Raw genomic sequence first — 17,752 nt, 5'->3', positions numbered from 1 at the left:
CCCACCAAGATCTCTTTGTCTCATTCTGAAGCATTTCTTCAGTTCCCCAGTCACATGATATATTTACATCACATGATATACCTACAAAGCTGTGAATTTCATAGGAATCAACAGACTGAAATTTCTTGATTTATAGAGGAGGAAACCAAGACCCAAACTCCGCTTTTGCATATAGGGAAAATTTTTAAGAAAAAAATTTAATGCAATGAACATACTTAGATTTCTTCCCTTCATTTCTTTTTTTTTTTCTTTACGTTTTAATTTATTTATTTAGACAGAGACAGAACATGAGCGGGGAGGGGCAGAGAGAAAGGGAGACACAGAATCCAAATCAGGCTCCAGGCTCTGAGCTATCAGCACAGAACCTGACACTGGGCTTGAACCCATGAACCGCGAGATCATGACCTGAGCCGAAGTTGGATGCTTAACTGACTGAGCCACCCAGGCACCCCTCTTCCCTATTTTCAACCAAAGAGATGAAGACGTTTCGTGAGATGATAAACTAAAGAGGACTAAAGGAAGTGATGGACTGATATAATGGCCGATATGTCAGAAATTTGTGTGAGGGAGTGAATGGATGGAAAGTAGGGAACAAAAAGTGAGAACTGAGGAAAGATACAAAAAGATAAGGATATAATACTTTTGCCCATTTTAGATGTTCTTCCTTCTCCCCTTTTTATGAATTTTCATACCAAAAAGCCAGAATACAAAGAGATTCACACACACAAACACACACACACAGATACACCCCATGATAGAGCTTACACCTTTTAAATCTCAATATATAGGTGATTTTCTTGAATTTCAACTCATTGCTATAACAGCAATATCTCAATATTTTGAGATATCTCAATATCTCTTTTTCTTTTGTAAAATGAATCCATTGCTTTTTTTTCCTGATGTTACTTAGCAGTACTAGCCTTCTAAACTTCCTTTTTAATAACAAAACAGTTTATTCTTTTTATTCTGCTTATTTTTCTTGCTTATGTGGAAATAATGAGTCAACCATAAAGTGGATATTATATAATGAAATTAGCAAAGCTTTCTTTTCAAATTTCTTGACATAGTTTCTGGTTCAGTAATGATGGTTAAGAATGGCTCAATGATGTGTTTGTATTCTATCTGACACCAAGGTTTCTATCACAAATGTTTGTTCTCTAAGAATGAAAAAGGCATTATGAGTCCATTAACAAAGTAAATCATCCACCTTCAGGTGCTGCACATGATGGGAGCCCAGCATTTGGTAGTTCCCTATGTAGCTATCAGACATTTGTAATATTTCAAAATATCTTACATCTATATTTTCTGCATAATGCCACAGTATTGTCATCTTGGGAGGCAGAAAGAGAACAAAAATTAACACTCTCATTTTATAAATAAATTCATGGATAACAAGGCTTCAGAGCCTCACCCCTGGTGTAGAGTAGGGCCTTTCTAACAGGTTGACCATATAATTTATTGTCCAAGCTTGGACACTATTGACAATGACAAGGGATAGTGTTAATAATTACACTGGGACAATAGGTATGAATTTGGACTGCCCCTGGGAAACCAAGACCTGTTGGTTTCCTGTTGGTCACTTTTACTAGGATCCACAACTGCTTCTCACATATTCCCATTTCTCTGTGGTTCTCAGACTTCCCCTTTTATTCTTGCTAAGTATATATGAATACATATAATAGTAGTAGGAGAGGGAATGACTTCGTATGAATCCTGGAAATCTCACTCAGTAGTTGTGAGCTCTTGGGCACACGTCAGGAACTTTAACCTCTCTGCTTCAGTTTCTTTCTTAGTAAAATGGGGATGATAATAATAATACTTACATTATAGGGATGTTATATGTATTGAATGAGTAAAATTCTTGGAATAGTGTCTAGCACTTAATAGGCACTATATGTACTTGATAAATAAAAATATGAATATTGACCCTGATAACTACTTTTTAAAAGGAAAAGTTAAAAGCTATTTATCTAAGAACATTCTTTTCATTTCCAGAGCACATTTCCTGAATCAATTCTTGCATTGTCTACTTTTTGATATACTTTGAATATCTGTGTCTGAGATTACTAATGATGTGCTGGTGCTATTGAGTGACAATGATCTTATTGTTGTTTTAGTATTTGGCACTATTAACATCTACATGGTAAAAGAGCATTAGCAAGCTAATTCCATCTTGGAGCATTTTGGATTTGTGATGAAATAGGACTTCATCATAATAGTCTAGCAATTTTTGACTTCTAATGGAATTCTATTAATTCTATTCTACTCTACTAGTAGACCTTTGTGTCTTTTGTAAGGATAAGTAATCTGTGTTATGCTTGAGATCACTTGGTTTCTTCATCTTAAAACTTCAGGGTATCTGTTTTGTTTTGTTTTGTTTTGTTTTGTTTTTTCCTTTTGGAATGGAGAGCTTGATTTATTCCCACACTGACCCTCGACTCGCCTTGTTCTTTCGTAAAACTAAAAATAGAATAAAAAAGCATAGTCTCAAGGTGGAAAACATGCAGAAAAGCAATTCCCCCGTAGTTTGCATTGTGGTGATTTGACTCTGAGAAAAAAGGCCCATACCTTTAGCCCCACCACAGCATGTTGTTCTTCTATTTTGTATTCATGATCAGACACCTCACTTCCTTTTAGTCCTTTAGGCTTTTACTTTTTCAGTCAGACCACCTCTAACTAAAGTCATTGCTGATTTGATGCTCAGAAAACTGAGAGGTTCATTATCTGTTTTATTCGGTGCATGAGTGATTCCAAATCTAACTCTTTCCTATGCTTCAGTGTGTGGCCTTACTCTCCATTATTTGGCTAACATGGTGACATACACTTCTGAACTTTTTATTTGATCTCTCTTCCATCTCCTGCCTTTAACCACCACTCTTTTTAATATTTCTCCAGCCTTCCCATTGACAACAATGCCACAGCTAGAGGAGGTAAAAGAGCAGGAAATCCTAAAGAACTGGGCAAAATCCAAGAAGAAAAAGCCACACATGTATTACAATTTTTTATACTTTAAAAACAAAGTAAATTTCTAGTCCTAATTGCTATAATTCATACATATAATAAAGTTATATTGTTTTCCAGTAATTTAATATTAAGACAATTTTTTTAAGTTTATTTATTTTGAGAGAGACAGAGATAGCACAAGTGGAGGAGGGACAGAGAGAGAGGGAGGGAGAGAGAATCCCAAGTAGGCTCTGCACTGTCAGTAGCTGGGAGGGAATGGCTCAAACCCACAAAACCCACAAAACTGCGAGATCATGACCTGAGCCAAAACCAAGAGTCGGACACTTAACTGACTGAGCCACCCAGGCGTACCCCCCCAATAATTTAATATTTAAACAGTACATTAAAATTTTTCAATTTTTATATCTGTTATCTCAACTGATACATTATTATGTTTGTGAAACAGATATTTTCATTGTCCTTATTTTACAAATGAGGAAACCAAAATGTGAGGAAATTCAGATTTAACACAGTCAATAAAGTCAAAAGTCAAAAGTCAAATACTATTGATGATAAAGAAGAAAATAAAAATAAGTCATAGGTCATTTCATTACTCAGATATAAGCACTGTTAACATTTTAGCACATTGTCTTCTTTTGCTATTTCTATACATATGTGGATGTTTGTATAAAAAATTTAAATGCATAATTTAACATAATTAAATGCATTTCTGTATTCTGCTTTTTAAAATTATTATAATGTAAAATCCATTGCATAACTATCAAGTTTATTAGGCCATTCTCCTATTATTGAACATTTACTTTTTTCAAATTTTTATCCATTAAAAATAACATTATGATAAATGTCTTTGTACATGAATAGCTTACATTTACCTAGCTATTACATTTTAATAGGTACCCAAGTGTTTTAAAGCATACCCCCTGGCATCTCTTGTGATAAACGATTTTTATTAGTAACATTGGCCAAAAATCAGAGTATATTCTGCAGCAATTAAACAGGGAACAATCTGATTTACAAAGGGAATGAGTTTATGTCCTTGGCCTCATCAACTCTGTTCCCACAGAGTCAGACAAGCCAACTTAGAAGAAATAAGAAAGGAGAAAAATAAAAACAAAAATATACAGTGTAAGTTTTGGAAGTTTTAGAGGTTGAAAAAAAGAGGTATATCTGTGTTGGGAGAAATTACTGATATCAAAGTATTATCTGGTCAACTAATAATTCTGCTTTGTATAAAAATTCTAACACCTGTTTAGTCTATGCATTTTTACATGGGATGAACACATTACTTTGTAATATACAATAAAAGCCTTTCACAAGGAAAGTGTATTTGTGAAATAATCATATTAGATTGTTTTATTTAATTTGTTAGTTTATAATGGCTAATTAGATTGGCTAGCAGTGAAAGCAGAACAAATGGGCCAGGTGATATGGAGAATTATACTAATAGCTAGTATTTATTGAACTCTGTGTTTCAGGCACTGTTTTAAGTTTACATGTAATGTCTATAATATAAATTGTGTTTTGCAACCACCCTGTCATGTAAGTACTTTACTTTCCTCATTTGATTCATGTAGAAACGGAGGTGAAGTAAATTGCTCAAAGTCAGATGGGCTGACTACAGAGTCCATTCCCTTGACACATGTATTATACTGTCTACAATGTACAGTTATACTTTACTTATTTGGGCTCCAAAGGGAATACACGGATAGAGTCAACAGGGAGTGGAGAAGAAGGCCCCCAATCTGAGTGGTGTTGGGTGGAAAGGTGATCTGCTTGTTTTAACTTGCCCTGTCTCCAGTACCTAGAATGAATAATGAATCAATAAATGGCATTTCCACCTGAATCTTAAGTAAGAGATATCCAATTCGAGAGACATCTATTAAGCATCTACTCTGGGTTGGGCTCTGGGAAGACAAAAAGGAGTAAGAAATAACCCTAAACTCAAGAAATGCATAGTCTAAGAGGAAAATAGACATGAAAAATATGATTATATTACAGTGTGATTTGACGAAGAAGGATACGGAAGACACCAAAGAAGAGAGAAACCTTAAGAGAGGATATGACATTTGAACTGGGATGAATAAAGGTCGCCAGGGAAGCAAGGGCATAGGGCTTCCTGTATTCTTTTGGGTATAACAAAGTCTGTACCTATGGAAGTTGGACCATCACCCACTGTTTATTTTTAATCTAATTTGGAAAGAATGCAATGCTGTGTTTGGAGCTAGTCACACCTAGGTTCTTATCAGCTATGTAATTTAGGCCAATTAATCTCTCAGAGCTTTGGGTTCTGAATATGGAAAACTATGCTTATCTCAATGGGAAGGTTAAAGAAGAAACATATAAGTTCCTATAACAGAGCCTGTCATTGATGCCTGCAAACAGTAATTATTAACATCCTGATTATGTGGTTAAAAGAATGTAAGAAGCGCCTTAGAACAAAGACTTTCTCACCTAAGGTAGAGGCAAAGAAAGCCTGGCAAGGTCTACCAAATGAGTGAGGAATAATAAGGAGAGAGAACTATCCTTCTGGAGTTCAAATTCCATTTGTAACTGTTAAACTGAGACAGCTAAGAATAAAAGCCTTAACAAGACTCAAGAGGATTCTTGGGACAACAAATGACTGTTACAACGGAATATTTTGATGTGTTAAGTGTAAATTAGTCAGAAGCATATGGATTAAATTTCCTTTCAGCAATGCACGGGTTTAAACATTAAGGGGAAAGAGATGTGAGAACAGGGCCCTACCGGGTTAGGAAGTCTCTGATGTTTGCCCAGGAGTGTTTTAGGTAGACTCACAGAGAAAGGCTGAGAAATGCTCCCTGAGGAAGGTAAGGAGTAGAAGGAGCAGGGAAAGGATATCATACCACCCTCAACCCCAGCTTTGGTGAAGTCCAAGTTATTACAAATCAATGTGGCCTCAACGCCAAAGGTTTAAAAAACAGTGTAGGTCCTATTAGAAGTTTAGGTATAGTCATCAGCCCAAAAAGTGAAGAATTCATTCTTCACCTGAATGAAAAAATTTAGAACTCTTGCTGTTTAGGAGATAATATCCTGGGAAACCAAACTTCTTTTGCTGGAAAAATTGACTTGTAAGGAAATCATGGTTGTCTTCTTTCATTTTATAGACAAGAGACTTGAGGCCCAGGTTTGTGAAATGACCTGCTTACCATTCTCCAGTGAGTTTGTGACAGAGCTGGGACTGGACACCAGGCCATCTAATGTCACCCTCAAGGAAATTCCTTGACTTGGTTAAGGCCACACCCTGAGTAAAGTGGGCACTGACAGGATTTCAGCTAAGGCCACACATTTCCTATGACTGCAAGCTGCTGCCTTAAAATTAATTAGGCATTCTTGTTACAAAGGTAGCATGTGTTTATGTTAAATTATGACCGTATGAAAGGATATTAAATGAAAGCTAAGACATCTTATCCCTGCTCCTGTCCACACAACCCTGCCACCACTCCAACCAGAATCCTTCTATTTCCATTCCCTGGAAGTAAATACTGTGAACATTTTTTGGTGTTTACTTCCAGAAATTGCAAAAGTTCTTATTTAGAAAAGAACTCAAACTTACAAATAAATTATAAGAATTTTAGAAAGAACTTTTACCTAAATTCACTGCTGACATTTTTCCCCATTTGCTTTATCATTTGTTCTCTCTTGTTAACTGTCTACCTATTTATCAGCCCATCTGTTTATCCATCCATCCATCCATCCATCCATTGATAATAGTTTTGTTTGAACCAGTTGAGACTAAACTGTAGACATTGTGGCTTTTATTTTCTGTCTTAGTCCATTCGGGCTTCTGCTATGGACGGGATGTCTTTTAAACAATGAAATTTAATTCTCATAATTCTAGAAGCTGGGAAGTTCTGGATCAAAATACCGGTAGATTCAGTGCCTGGTGAGGGCTTGGTTCAGGGTTCATAGATGGCTGTCTTGCTCCTCACTCTGTCCTCACAAGGTGGGAGGGTTGAGGTAGCTCTCTGGGATCCTTTATAAGAGTACTAATCCTATTCATGAGAGCTCCACCCTCATGACCAAATTGTCTCTTAAAGGCCCCACCTCCTAATACCCTCACAAAGGGCATTACGATTTAACATATGAATTTGGGGAGGACATAATCATTCATTCTATAGCAACTTCTAAATATTTGGGTATGTATTTCCTAAGGATGTGCATAAGCATAATGCGGTCATCAGTTTTTATAAAACTTCAATAAATTTGTCACTGATCCAATCTGTTTATAAGATTAATCCAAAAATGTACTTCATAGAATTTTTTTCCCCTTTAATATCAGGTCTAGTTTAGGATCATGTATTGCACTTTCTTGTTACGTCTCACTGGTCCCTGTTGATCAGGACCCTGGAACAATTCTTCAACTATTCCTCAGTATTTATAGCACTGACATTTTTGAAGAATTTAAAAGAATGTTTCTCACTTTGAGTTGGCCTGATGTTTCTTCATGATTAGCTACTGGCTGTACCTGCTTGGGTGGAATACTACATAAGTGATGTTGTGTTCTTCTAGGATATCACAACTAGAGGCTCACATGTTCACAATGTCTCACTTGAGATACTAATTTTCAATGGTGGGTAAAGGTGTTGTTCATAGGTATCTTTTTTATTCATGTCCTTTCTTCAATATGTTTTTGTTGAATAACATAATTATTTCAATTCAATAATATTTATTGTGTATGTATGTGGCAAACACTGTTGTAGACCCTGGGGATAAATCAGTGATCCAAACAGAAAATTTCTGCTCTGATAGAGCTTGTATTCCATCTTGGACATATGTTTCCATATGTAGAACTATTTCATTTTTTAAAAAAACTGGACTCTAGTTTGTTGTACTTAGTATGACAAAAAAACTAGTACTCTATTTTGTTGTACTTAGGTACCATAGTTCATTCAAGCAGTTGCCACTGATGATATTTAGCTTGTTTCCACTTTTTTTTTTTTTTTTTTGCTATTACCAACATGCTGCAGGAAGCACCTTACAATATAGTATATTTACCTGGATGTGTGTGTGTGTGTGTGTGTGTGTGTGTGTGTGTGTGTGTGTGTGTATGAATGTATGTCTGTGTATAGATGTGGATGTGATTGTATGTGATTGTGTTTGTGTGTATATGTGCAGTTTGTGTAAGTATGTGTGTTTGTGTACAAACTCATTTATCGTAGGATAATTCCCTAAAGGAGAATTCATGGATCAAACAAATTTGGTTTATATATTCTGATAAATGCTATCATTTTAGTCTAATTTTTGTTCTCAGTACAGTGCTTCTGTCTCCCCATTCTTGCCAAACTGAAAACTATTTAGGTTTCCATCTTTTCCATACTAACTGGCATTATCTTAGCTGAATGATAATGAAGAGTCCAATTTTGGGGGCACCTGGGTGGCCCAGTCAGGTATGCATCTGACTCTTGATTTCAGCTCAGGTCATGATATCACGGTTCATAAGTTCTAGCCCCATATTGTGCTCTGCACTGACAGTGCAGAGTCTGCTAAGGATTCTCTTTCTCTCTCTCTCTTTCTGCCTCTCCCTTGCTTTCTCTCTCTCTCAAAAATAAATGAATAAACTTAAAAAAAAAAGAGTCCAGTTTTTGTCAAGTCTGGTGTGTAAAGTGCCTGTTTGTGTTTGATTGCTGCAGTAGTACTAGCCTCTAGGAGACCCACTTGGGGGAACAGAGAGACTGATTGCAGAGCTGCTATTTGTGTCTTTGGAAAAATTGCCCAATTCTTTTTCTCCCTTCCAACTTTTTTGACATAATTGACAAATAAAAACTGTATGTATTTAAGATGTCCAGCATCATGTTTTGATATACGAATATCTTATGAAATGGTTACCGCAATCAAGCTAATTAACATAGGCACACCTTGCATAATTACCTTTTTTGGTGTCAGAGCACTTAAGATCTACACTCTTAGCAAATTTTAAGTACACAATAACAATGATACTAACTACTCCATGTGGTATATCAGATCTCCAGAACTTGTTTATTCTGCATATCTGAAGCTTTGTACCCTTTGACCAACATTTCCCCATTTTCCCCATCCCCTGGTAACCTCCATTCTACTCTCTGCTTTTAGGAGTTTGATTATTTTGGATACCACATGAGAGGACATGCAGTATTTGTCTTTCTTTACCTGGTTTATTTTACTTAACATAATGTCCTCCGTGTACACACGCACACACACACACACACACATACATACACACACACACACACACACACACACCCCACATTTTCTTTATTTCATTCATCCATTATCTACATAGGTTGTTTCCATATCTTGGAATACATAATGCTCAATGAACGTGGAAGTACGGTTATCTCTTTGAGATACTGATTTCATTTCCTTTGGATATTTACCCAGAAGTGAGATTGCTGGATCATATACTAGTTCTATTTGTAATTATTTGAGGAACCACCATCCTGTTTTCTATAGTGGCAGGACTATTTTACATTCCCACCAACAGTATGGAAGGGTTCCAATTTCACCACAGCCTTGCCAACACTTGTTATTTTTGGGTTTAGCTTTTTAATAATGGCCATCCTAATGGATGTGAAGTGGTATCTTACATTGTGGTTTTGATTTTCATTTCCCCAGTGATTAGTGATGTTGAATACCTTTGCATATACCTGTATGTTTTCTTTTGAGAAACATCTATTCAGGTTTTTTGCCCATTTTAAAATTAGGTTATTCATTTTCTTGCTACTGAGTTAATTGAATTCCTTATATATTTTGGATATTAACCCCTTATAAGATAGTTTGCAAATATTTTCTCCCATTCTGTGGGTAATCTCTTCACTCAATTGATAGTTTTCTTGGCTGTGCAGAAGTTTTTTAGTTTAATATAGTCCCATTTGTCTATTTTTGCTTTTGTTTCTGTGCTTTGGGGTTCATATTAAAAAAATCAGTGTCCAGACCGATGTCAAGAAGGATTTCTCCTGTATTTTCTTCTAGTGGGTTTACATTTCAGCTCTAACATTTAAGTCTTCAGTCCATTTTGTGTTGATTTTTGTATGTGATGTGAGATAAGTGTCTGACTTCATCCTTCTGTATGTGGCTGTCCACTTTTCTGAACACCATTTATTGAAGAGGCTGTCCTTTCTCCTTTGTGTGTTCTTGACACTTTTGTCAAAGATCATGTGACTATAAATGTGTAGATTTATTTCTAGGCTCTGTATTTTGTTCCATTGGTGTACATGTCTGTTTTTATACCAGTGCCATACTGTTTTAAAAACTGCAGCTTTGTAGTATATTTTAAAATCAGGCAGTGTAATGCCTCCAGCTTTGTGCTTTTGCTCAAAATTGCTTTGGCTTCTCGGGGTCTTTTTTGGCCCCATATGAATTTTAGGATTGATTTTTCTATTTCTTTAAAAAATGCCATTGGAAATTTGACAGGAATTACATTGAATATGTGGATTGCCTTGGATTGTATGGACACTTTAATGCCTAATTCTCAATTAAAGTCTGTTTTGGAAAGAAATTTTTAAAATGTAAATTCTACACTTGACCACATTGCTGTGATGTAGGAATGTTATCTAGGACCTAGAAACATTTTAGTAGGAAGCTAATGAAATAGTATAATTATAGATAAATAACTGAAAAATGTACATTTAGACACAACTCTGTTATGCTATTTGCTATCTGTTATGAAGAATGGGTTAGGATAGTCTCCAAAATAGTTCATGTATCACTCAAAGATTTCTGAGATATATGATAAACTAGAGAGAAAATATTTGTTCATGGCAGATGATCTTAGAATTATTTGAAATGTTTAGCTAGATGGTCTGAACTCTCTTGAAGATTATTACTGAGGGTTTTTGGTAGGAGGTGGTTGGGAAGAAAAATTTTCTTCCACCTTGGAAAAAAACTTCAGATTATATGGTTTGTTTATTGAAGAAACCATTAATTTTTCCATCTACTTGTTATCCCATTCACCTCCCCCATCCCCCTTTCCCTGTAACTCCTCCCCACCTCCATTTCATCCTCCAAAAAGGAGGAGTGGATATTTTGAAAAGGAAGCCTCTTTCTTACACGCAATGAATTTTGCCCACAATGGGCTAATTGCCAAAGCAGTTGGCCACCTGTGGGAGTAATTAGTTACTTGTCACTCGTTCTGAGGTTAGTCAGTCGCAGTTGCAATTTATTATACACACAGTTTTGCATCCACAAATAACCATGGCTGTTAAAACCACCCATAGAGAAAGAAAAGGCTGGGCAGAAACTTTAAAAGGTGGCATATTATTTTACATTTATGAATAAGCATGGGTAACATTCAGCTCTACTCATTTTATCCTAATTCAGAGATACGGGAATTAGGAGTCCTGTAGAAAAAGTATGCCAAAGTTTTCCTACTTTGGGGAGTGGGCCAGAGATAAGATCATGTTATCTTTATAATTTTACTGGATAAGTTAAAAAAAAAAGATTCTTGATGGGTTATATTAATGTTTTAGTCTTCTATAATACAGATGTGTATAATTGAAAATGAATCACTTTATATTTAAGGTAATCATAGCAAGAACTTTGTTCTCATGGGCAAGTAGCAATATAATAGCAGCCATTTGGTTAACTATTCTGTGGTTAAACATGGTTACACTGTTTATGATTATATCCATGGAAGGTATTCTCCATTCTACTAATTAAGTTTGATATATTTATCAATGACTACTGTTATTAGTCATGAATGTCAGGAAGTAAAGAGCATGTAAAAAGATGAGCAAAAGAGAATTCAGATACTTAGCGTGTGTGTGTGTGTGTGTGTGTGTGTTTGTATTAGGAGCAAAGGGGTAAAAACTAGCACATATATATATATATACTATACATATATATGTATAGTATACATATATATGTATAGTATATATATATGCGTATACATATATATATGTATATATATATCAGGATTCTCTTGCATACAAGAAAAACAATCTTACTCAAGTTGCCTTAAACAATGAAGGGTATTTATGAGTTATTGAATTGAGAACCCTTTAAAATCAGGTAGGATAAATATGAGACTTTTCCTAGTGGCTCAATCCTATCACGAGGGACTCATATACTTTACATTTCTCTGCTTTCCTTTCCACAGTGCCTGCCTGCTTTATCCTGAGACTGATTCTTAACATGGCTGACACAGAGACGAGCCATTTTTACTACATGTGCTAAGCAAATATCTCCTTGTGTGTCATTAACCCAAACTGAGTCATGTACTCATCCCTAAAGAAGTCACTGTGGCTAAGGAGACACCATCCACTAATTGGCTTAAAGGCCAAGAGCTTACTCCTCAAGACAACCCTACAAAAACAGCCTGTGTGGGAAATCTGAGACCTAGGTAGGGAGGAGAAGCATGGAGATGGATGCTAGCAATAGCAACTGTCCAGTACAGCAAATAACAGTAATTCAAGTGCTATAATAAGGTAGAGACACAGTAGGGATGCCTGAGTGGCTCAGTTGGTTAAGTGTCTGACTTCATCTCAGGTCTTGATCTCACAGTTGATGCGATCAAGCCCCATACTGACAGTGCAGAGCCTGCTTGGGATTCTCTCTCTCTCTCTGCCCCTCCCCAGCTCACATGTGCTCTCTCTCTCTCTCTCTTTCTCTCTCAAAATAAATAAATAAACTTAAAAAAAAAGGTAGAGACACAGTACTTAGTACCATATAGGATGGCTATGGGTTGATGCTATTACTGCAGTGGTTATAAGTGCCATCAATGTTCATGTTCCTGGGATGCTAAAAAACAGAAACATATTTGAAGGGCTTTGTGGCCTACCATGTCACTAAGGAGGTTTGTGGCCACCCACTTTATCAGTTAACCTGTGAAGGCTTTACTCTACTTTCAGTCTGTGACCTTTGCTTACAGAGAAAAAAACCTCAAAGATCTTCAGTGGGAAATCTGAAGGGAGAAAATATGTATAAATTTGATCCTTGTTACATACAGTTGATCAACTGTTGATCCTTGTTATTTGCAGATTTAGTATTTGTGAATTTGTCTTCTTGCTAAAATTTATTTGTAACCTCAAAATCAATACTCATGGTGCTTTCATGGTATTCACGGATATGTGCAGAGTGGTGAAAAATTTGAGTCATCTGAAGCCCTGAGATCCACTGAGGTCGAACAAGATGATGCTCTGCCTTTGTGTTTCAGCTCTCATACTGTAAGGAAGTGTCCCTTTCATGGTCTATTTAGTGTATATTTTCCACATTTTTGTGCTTTTTTGTTGGTGATTTCATTGTTAATGGCCCCCAAGCATAGTGCTGAAGTGCTGTCCAGTGTTACTAAATGCAAGAAGGCTGTCATATGCCCTATGAGAAAATACATGTGTTAGATAAGCTTCGTTTGGCATGAGTTATAATGTTGTTGGTGGTGAGTTCAGTATTAATAAATCAACGATATATATTAAATATGATGTCTGTAAACAGAAATAGCCTGTAAAATAGGTTATATATTGACTGGTTGATGAAAAGTTTGTGACCAGAGGCTTGCAGGAACTTAACCTTGTATTTCCTCTAGGAGCAGTGGGTTTAGTATTCACTCATTCAGTTTTCATAGTGAATTTATGGAATATAATTACATAACTACTGCAAATAATAAGAATAAACTATATATCTGCAGCTGCATTGAAGCAAATGAAGAAAAGATTAGCTTGGTCCAGATCCAGGCAGGGATTTAACCACAGAGTTCTAGTATGTAAAGGGATAAGTACTTTCTATATTCCTGTTAGTTAAAAGGAAAGAATTCAGAGTTTTTAAATCCATTTGGGGAGCCATACCCAATCTATCTGCAAACTACATTTCTCTCCATCTGGACCCTTCCAGCTATGTCCTCTCTGCCATCTCAGAAATGATAGGCAACGACTTCTAGGTTTCAACTGAATATAGCTTCAGCCACATAGGATGTAATGAAAAATAATGCATGATGAAATCCACTGAAAGACCACGTTTGTTACTTTCCTCTCTACCTATTGCCCCCAAACCAAATGTAGCAAAACTTTGAGCTGCAACAGGACATCATAAGAATTGAGATGGGTAGTGTGGGGAGGTGTTCTTCTGCATCTAGGGCTCTGCTTGCATCATTCCATTTGATTTTTGTTTCACTGGGACTGGGGCTGGGTTGCCAGCAGCAAGTATGCTGACTGAAAACTGTCACAACAGCGATCTTTACAATCCGGGAGTTGAGTTTGACTGGAACATATGTCTTCAATTTTGATAGCTCAGCTTCCCAGATGCCCTAAAGGAGAATATTGCCTGAGAAGGAGCTTTTCATGTAAGAATAATTTGTGTTAAGTAGCTCAGTGATCTGTTTGTTAGGTTAGAGCTGACAGTTTGTTTATATTTCTAAAGGGGTATGATGAATGGGGGAGAAGTTGATGCTAATTAGCCTAAATTGTTCCTAAGAATGTAGAGGGCTTTGCCAGTTTCATTGTTTCTGTTTCTTTGCACATTTTAAATAATTGAATGGAGCTCAGACCATTCATCATAATTTCAGGCAAGATAGAAATAAATGAATTTAGCACGGGTCTGCATGTGTGATGGAAGATGTCACTTTAAAGGGCAATTAAACAAGACATCAACTTGGGGCTAATGCAGACTATTCTAATCTATTTGCATAAAAATATCAAACATGAACGTTTTCATTTATTCCATTAATTATCTCTGTCATCATAGGAGGATAATAGCACTTCTTTTTGAAATCCCATCTATCTCTATTAAAGTAATGCTGTAGTATAAAATTTGGGTCTGTGCTTTCTAGACAAAAGATCTGTGTCCATACTCTTTAAGAAAGTTCCCTCCCCTCCGTCTGATGTCATCAAATGTCTCTAAGAAACCTGTTTGAGAATGGGCTCAAGTGCCTGGCCAGCTAATGAAAAAGGCAGCAGAGAAACATTTTTGAAAGTTGGAAATCATATAATGGTGCGCATTCCACAGCAAGAGCTAGTGTACCAGTGAGGGCATATTTTAGTTATTTCTCTAGAGTTCTCACATACTTATTTCTCATATATGCTGAGTTACATAGTGATATGATACTAAGCCTACGATGTAACTTCCTATCCGAGTTGATCCAGCATTTCCTCTAGGTAATAAAGTTAACATAAATGGATTATTTTATAAGAACGTAGGAAAATATATATGTTTTGTTAGCACACATATTTTGACAGATAAAATAAGAAAAATGAAACTAAATTTAGAAAGTCTATGATTTTTTTCCAACCTTTTAATCCTCATTGCAGGCCATTCTTTTTTAATTTATGCACATAAAATACCACAGGAAGAGATGGTATAAATTTGTGGACTGTGGAGAATGAGTGAACATTTTTGAATCAGGATCTTTAAAAGGGGTGAAATTTGAGTATGATTAAGTTAGGAAAAAGCCTCGCTTACGGCGGAAGTCGGAGACTCTGTATACATTATGGGCATGTCATGGCTTTTAAAAAGTTATGTTAGACTTCTATACAAATTGTGAAGGAATTTGTATAACCCCAAACAAAATTCTGTGTGGTTCTGAACTTTTCTAAAGAGAGAGAAATCATGCTGGTTAGTATTCCAATCAGGAGCAAACCTTACCGTCGGGTGGGCTGGTTGCTTACACTGCCTGGGTGTTTTCTTGGTCACTAGTTTTCTCGGAAGGAAATGATCCTATGGCTTATGCTTGCCACATTTGTACATATATGCGCTATAATTGGCATTTATTAAGGAGACCTTCAGTTTGATGGATGACTGTCAGAGCCGAGCCTGCTGGCTTTGAAGAGGGTTGACTTTGCTCAAGTTTTGTTACATTAGCTCATTAGAACTCTGCACAACTTCAACCCGTTCTTTGTTTACTTTCTTATAATTAAGATTTTTGAACAATCGAATTTCAGAGACTTGACAGGGCCCATTCCCAACTTGGAGACTTTGCCTGACAGAAAAGTTTGCAACAGAAAAAATATTCACAATAGAACCCGTGAGTATTAAAAATAAGATTTTTGTACTCTCTCTAGTTAGCTGCCCAGTTAATTAATTGCTTTTAAACATTAAAGGGTTTAATTATCTTTACCTTTTATATCATTAGCTGCATTTTTCCTAAGCTTTTTTTTAAAAAGTGAATTCTATAAAAAACAACAGCTATAGAAATATTTTCAAGTCAAGGTATTTAAAATTTGGACCTCGTATGTATTATACTTGAGCAACAATGTAAGTAAATAATTAAGAAAATGACAGACCATCTGAATCTATAGATACATATTCAAAAGAAAAAAATGCATTAATAAGTACATTTAAACATTCAATTGTGAATAATCAGAAATCCTAATTGTGTTGTTAATTTTGTAATAAGGATATCTCCAAAGCTGTGGTGACCCATTTGAAGTGAAGACTGATATTTCACTTTCTCTTTTGAAACCCCAAAAAAAGTGCACATGAGAATGCTGAAAATGAGGATCCAGTATGCGTTGGTGAGACGAACTGTATTTCCTATTTAGCGCAGTGTGCCTCTCCCACTACCTAAAGGGGCACAGAATGTTGATGTTGTGTTTGATGTGTGTGTCTTTTGAAATATTCTTAGTTGCTATCCACAAAAACTAAATGTTTGAAGGGAAAGGATGTGCTTTTATAGAAAGCAAATATGGTTGCAGAGTGTTTGCACTAAGATTACAGACTCACTCATGGTTGTCTCTTTTCGGACTTGTCCTAACTAGTTGATGACTTGATTATCTGTGAGGTCTATTTACCAAAGATGGTAGCTTGATGAGTAGATGCGTTCATCACGTCATCCCAATATCTAAATGAATAGGAAAGGGAAATAAAGAATGAATGATGAGGGAAAAATAAACAGTGTCTGTTTATGAAAATGAATGCTGTACAGGGTCATAATTTATAGGCAATGGACTAAGTAATGAGTTCTTACAGCAATTTTATGGGGAGTGCTACTGTAGAACGGTACTAGATCACTTGACTTGCCTTCGCAGAGTGGGGAAAGGGAAAATGAAACTCAGTTGTTTCAGGTCACAGATAATTCAACTTTCCTTATTCTCTAAAAGGAACTTGAGTTAGCAGAACAATATTTAGACTTCTTTGCCAATGAAGACAGCCTTTTAAGTTTAGTGATGAAGTTGATTCATTCGTATTTCATTCAGATGATGGAAAATACAACTAATTGGCTCCTTATTTGGTCCATGATGCTCAGTTAATGTATTCAAAGTTATTACTAGATTAAAAAAAATGAATTCACAGGTCAAAACTTCTTTTATTGTGGAGGAAACTGGCAGTCATCAAAAGGGCCATTAAAAAACAGTTTAATGAAGAAATATGTGACTGTTTAAGAAAAGCGTCTAGTCTAAACTTAGCAGGAGGGCCATGGATGCTTTTTTCTACTAAGCTGCAACAGTATAAGAAAATAATCTTGCATCTTTTAGGCTTCTGCATAAATTTTCATTTCAGAAAACCATTACTTTAGTTGCACAAATAAAATATAATTGTGCTCAGAAAGCCCGAAGCTAAAATAAAGTCTTCCTACTAATTTTATATTAAAATGTATGAAATGGTGTCTTTTTTATTTTTAATTGATGCATTAGTGTTAACTAAAGATTTAATTTTAAGCTCTTTTCCATTTCAACCTAAGAACAATGGCCAGCGCTTTTTGATCGTGTCCTATGTAACAAGCCTTGTTCTAAATACTCTACGTGTATTAACTTATGTAATCATCACAACCCCATGTTGTGGGTACTATGATTATCTTCACTTTAAAGGTTGTAAAACTGAGGTATAGAGAGGATAAGTCATTTGGCCAGAGTCATGCAGCTAGTAA

General features: G+C 35.9%; 1 protein-coding gene and 1 long non-coding RNA gene across 8 annotated transcripts in view; both read left to right on the top strand.

Annotated features, from left to right (window-relative positions):
• SLC25A21 (solute carrier family 25 member 21) overlaps window positions 1-17,752 on the top strand; it is a 480,180-nt gene that overhangs the window by 54,487 nt on the left and 407,941 nt on the right. The window lies entirely within an intron of this gene.
• The window catches only part of LOC122239588, a 150,637-nt gene that overhangs the window by 44,660 nt on the left and 88,225 nt on the right, over window positions 1-17,752 (top strand). For all 7 annotated transcript variants that reach the window (XR_006218810.1, XR_006218808.1, XR_006218813.1 and 4 more), the window contains 2 exons: window positions 15,828-15,910; window positions 16,283-16,400. This is a non-coding gene — a long non-coding RNA (uncharacterized LOC122239588). The remainder of the gene's footprint in view (window positions 1-15,827; window positions 15,911-16,282; window positions 16,401-17,752) is intronic.

Source organism: Panthera tigris, chromosome B3, assembly GCF_018350195.1.
Source record: "Panthera tigris isolate Pti1 chromosome B3, P.tigris_Pti1_mat1.1, whole genome shotgun sequence".
NCBI lineage: Eukaryota > Metazoa > Chordata > Mammalia > Carnivora > Felidae > Panthera > Panthera tigris.
This window is presented reverse-complemented; position numbering and strand designations above follow the sequence as displayed.